At 43.5% G+C, this 5,000-nt stretch overlaps 1 pseudogene; it reads left to right on the top strand.

Moving 5' to 3' along the window:
• LOC120572581 overlaps positions 1–5,000 on the top strand; it is a 46,205-nt pseudogene that overhangs the window by 22,340 nt on the left and 18,865 nt on the right.

Raw genomic sequence — 5,000 nt, forward strand, 5'->3', positions numbered from 1 at the left:
CCACCAGACTCCATGTAAATAATCAGGACTTTTAGCGTGTATAGGGCCAGACTCCATGTAAATAATCAGGACTTTTAGCGTGTATAGAGCCAGCATATCTCCACCAGACTCCATGTAAATAATCAGGACTTTTAGCGTGTATAGAGCCAGCATATTTCCACCAGACTCCATGTAAATAATCAGGACTTTTAGCGTGTATAGAGCCAGCATATTTCCACCAGACTCCATGTAAATAATCAGGACTTTTAGCGTGTATAGAGCCAGCATATCTCCACCAGACTCCATGTAAATAATCAGGACTTTTAGCGTGTATAGAGCCGGCATATCTCCACATGTAAATGACTGAATTAAGGGTTTATTTTAACCCAACCAGAGTGATGATTGTTGGAACAGTGGAAAGATGAACCAAGATGGCTTTTTATAGTTTTATTTGGTTTCTCTCGACTTTGAATTAACTATATATACTATATATATAGAGTCTAGTGAGTTTGGTGATTGGGATTTCGGGGAGGTTTCATGTTTAACAGTTAGGTCCATCTCTGTAGGGATCCTTTCCATAATGTTGTGAGACACTTAGAATAATAATCTGAGCCTGTCAGCAGCAACAACAGCACTTTTAGTGGAGCATTCTCGCCTAATAATACTATAATTTAAAAAAGAAATGGGTCACATCATTTAGACATTAAAACAGTGGAAAATATTGAACTTAACTTCCCTCCCGGTGTGTGTGTGTGTGTGTGTGCGTCTGTGTGTGTGTGTGTGTGTGTGTGTGTGTGTGTGTGTGTGTGTGTGTGTGTGTGTGTGTTTGCAGTGCTGTGTGCCCAGGTGTGTAAGGTGTACAGGTTTCTGACGGAGGATCAAAGATGGCTGCTGGTTCGGGAACAGATGTCGGAGACGCCGCTCTCCTTCTCGCTACCCAAACAGCTACTGAGCACGCTCATACGCAGCCACACCAGCAGGTGTGTGTGTCTGTGTGTGTGTGTCTGTGTGTGTGTGTCTATGTGTGTGTATGTGTCTATGTCTGTCTGTCTGTCTTTGTCTCCGTGTTCTGTGTGTGTGTGTCTGTCTGTGTTTGTGTGTGTGTGTGTGTGTCTGTGTGTGTGTGTCTGTGTGTCTATGTGTGTGTGTCTATGTGTGTGTTTGTGTGTGTGTGTTTGTGTGTTTTTTTTTTTTTTTTTTGTGTGTGTTGTGTTTTTTTTTGTTGTGTGTTTGTGTGTGTGTGTGTCTATGTGTGTGTGTGTGTGTCTATGTCTGTCTGTCTGTCTTTGTCTCCGTGTTCTGTGTGTGTGTGTGTCTGTCTGTGTGTGTGTGTGTGTGTGTATGTGTGTGTCGGTGTGTGTGTGTATGTGTGTGTCTGTGTGTGTGTGTGTGTCTGTGTCTCTTTGTGTGTGTGTGTCTGTGTATCTCTTGTATGTGTGTGTGTCTGTGTATGTGTGTCTGTGTGTGTGTTTGTGTCTGTCTGTGTGTGTGTCTGTGTATGTGTGTCTGTGTGTGTGTGTGTCTGTGTGTGTGTGTTTGTGTCTGTCTGTGTGTCTCTGTGTGTGTGTGTGTGTGTGTGTGTGTGTGTGTGTGTGTCTGTGTGTGTGTGTGTGTCTGTTGTGTGTCTCTTTGTGTGTGTGTGTGTGTCTGTGTATCTCTTGTATGTGTGTGTGTCTGTGTGTGTGTGTCTGCGTGTGTGTCTCTGTCTGTGTGTCTCTTTGTGTGTCTGTGTGTGTGTGTGTCTGTGTGTGTCTGTCTGTGTGTGTCTGTGTGTGTCTGTCTGTGTGTGTCTGTGTGTGTGTCTGTGTGTGTGTGTCTGTGTGTGTGTGTGTGTGTGTGTGTGTGTGTGTGTGTGTGTGTGTGTGTGTGTGTGTGTGTCTGTCTGTGTGTATTCAATTAATGTGAAGCTTTTTTTTTCCACCTGCTGTTTTGCTGAAAGGTTTTTATCACGTTTTAACGTTTTGATTGGAACAACCAGAGAGGAGAAGAGCAACGGTGTAGTTAGCGTTAGCATTGATAGCAGAACATGATACAGAAATTCAAACTGCATCAACATGAAGCAGAAGGTCAGGTACTGCATTTAATGATTTAATAACAGCTTTTTTTGTAACGAGCCCTTGAGCTCGGAGCTTATTGGCTCAGACGACCACCATGAAATGGAAATTTTTCAGAATTTGCTGCATGTTCTGTACTTGTTGGGAGTCGCACATGCGCAGTACCTAGGTAAGGACTACTAGCCAGTCAGAAGCAGAGTATGAGGGCGTGCCCTGACAGTAGCTAGGTAAGGACTACTAGCCAGTCAGAAGCAGAGTATGAGGGCTTGCCCTGACAGTACCTAGGTAAGGACTACTAGCCAGTCAGAAGCAGAGTATGAGGGCCCTGACAGTAGCTAGGTAAGGACTACTAGCCAGTCAGAAGCAGAGTATGAGGGCGTGCCCTGACAGTAGCTAGGTAAGGACTACTAGCCAGTCAGAAGCAGAGTATGAGGGCCCTGACAGTAGCTAGGTAAGGACTACTAGCCAGTCAGAAGCAGAGTATGAGGGCCCTGACAGTAGCTAGGTAAGGACTACTAGCCAGTCAGAAGCAGAGTATGAGGCGTGCTCCTGACAGTACCTAGGTAAGGACTACTAGCCAGTCAGAAGCAGAGTATGAGGGCGTGCCCTGACAGTACCTAGGTAAGGACTACTAGCCAATCAGAAGCAGAGTACGAGGGCGTGCCCTGACAGTACCTAGGTAAGGACTACTAGCCAGTCAGAAGTAGAGTATGAGGGCATGCCCTGACAGTACCTAGGTAAGGACTACTAGCCAGTCAGAACAGTGTTTTCTGTTGGAGATCGTGAGTCCCTTTGGGGAGGACTTTGGGCTTTTTCACTTTGTAAACCTAGAACATGACCCAAAAAAGATATATAACACAACAAAGGAAATGGGAGAAAGCCAAAAAGCATAATATGAGCTCTTTAAGCTCCGACTGTCTGACAGAAGACTTCATTTAATACATCACTAACAAGCCAAGTGTGTCTCGCTCCTCCTCCTCCTCCTCAGGATCCAGGAAGTGAAGGAGCTCGGCGACCTTTCACCCCACTGGGATGGTCTCCGCCACGATGTCATCAACCACTGCAACCACCTGATTGGCTGTTACCAGGAAACGCTCGCGGAGCTCGACAAACTCTCCGGTGAAATTAAATTATTTAATTAATGCTTTTATAAATTTTTTTGAAGTTTTATTAAGAATTAAAAAGTGAATCCAACATATTATTAGCCGATATAAATCCCCACTGATGATAGGCTTACTGACCTGTAGGTAAGGTAGTCTCTAAGGTAGCCATGCACAGATACAGGTCATCCTAAGGATTCACTGTCCGCATGTATGATTTAAAATTTAATTTATAAAATCAATTACAAAGCTTTTTTAAGAGCTTAGTATTCTATGCAAAACAGGTATGTATAAAGGCTTGAGGCCGCCCTACACGTTACTGTAGGCCCAGTTTAATACGCAACTTCATTTTATACAATATATGTAGTAGGGGGGTCCCTGCTCCGTCTCTCTTTCAGTTAAGGGGTCCTTGGTTTAAAAAACATTGAAGAGCCCTGCTGTAGAGGGAATTATGTCTGAAATAAGGCTAAAATGAGGCCCTGAGGCCTGTCAAATCTGACTCCCAGTTTATTAATTCCCACGCCTTCTTACATCGGACTTAAGTTTACCAGAACACAAGGATCGATCTGAGACGACGAGTTCAGTTACGCAAAGTTTACCGAGTCCAGCATGAAAGTTACAACACAGCTGTGTGTTCACAAAAACAGAGTCTAAGTTTCCCTGGCAACAGACACTTTAAGTCAGAGCTCAGTCCACCAAGATCTCGTGTGAAAAAATGAACTCTGATCTGAGTTTTCCCTGCGTCTTTATTCTCACCTCGCAGGGGGGGTGTCTCCATGTTTCTAGACAGAAACTTACACACACACACACACACACACACACACACACACACACACACACACACACACACACACACACACACACACACAGAGCAAGGTTGTCTTCCGTTCTCTCAACTTTCAAACTCTATGCCTCTAAGCCATAAAAGCGCCAAAAAACCTCCATAAAAGTGGCAAAACGTTGAGTAAAGCGTCAAAAACGTTAAAACAAAGTGCCTAAACAAGTTTTATGACTTAAGCTTTAACTTTCTGTGCATGTCACCCGGAGTACTTTTAACCACTTCCTCAATGACTAACGCAGCTCTTTTGCAACCATAGACAGTAAGAGAATGGACACAGCGACGCCTTAGGCCGGTTACACACTGGCTGCGTGGCGTGGAGCGTGGCGTTCCTGTTAGCGTGGCGTTCTCTACGTCTTTACACACCAGAAACGTGTCTGGCGCGGCTGCTGCTGCTGCTGCTGCTGCTGCTGCTGCTAGCCTTGTCTGGACACATGTATGTTTCCCATTGATAAAATGAAGTACCATGTTAAACATAAACATATATACTGATCTGATTACAGCAAAGACAACATCGGCAGTATTGACGGCAAAATAGGCTCCAGAATATTTCCTTCTGTATTGACAGGTGCAATATTAGAAAATCTATTTTTTTTTTTTTTAATTACATTCATATATCTGCATTTATATCAAAACCTCGAGACCTCTGAGGAATTTACTACAGAATATTTCCTTCTGTATTAACAGGTGCAATATTAGAAAATCTATTTATTTTTTTTAAAATTACATTCATATATCTGCATTTATATCAAAACCTCGAGGCTTTCAAACATCAAAATGTCATTAATTAATATGTATTTGTGTCTAAACGACATATAAACATCTTTTCCTGTTATATTTTGCCTGGAAACGCTTCCAACGCGCTTGCGTGTCGCGTGGAAAAATAGGCGTCGGTTCTATTGCTAGCGGGCGCGCGTTACTGAGCAGTCTCCAAACTGAGAGAGACAACGTAGATGTGATGTGAACAACCTGTCTGAAAGTTGTAAGTCTTCTGGTAGCTGTGCCGAGAGAAATCTCAATCATTCCCAA

This window comes from Perca fluviatilis, chromosome 14 (genome assembly GCF_010015445.1).
Source record: "Perca fluviatilis chromosome 14, GENO_Pfluv_1.0, whole genome shotgun sequence".
NCBI classification, from domain to species: domain Eukaryota; kingdom Metazoa; phylum Chordata; class Actinopteri; order Perciformes; family Percidae; genus Perca; species Perca fluviatilis.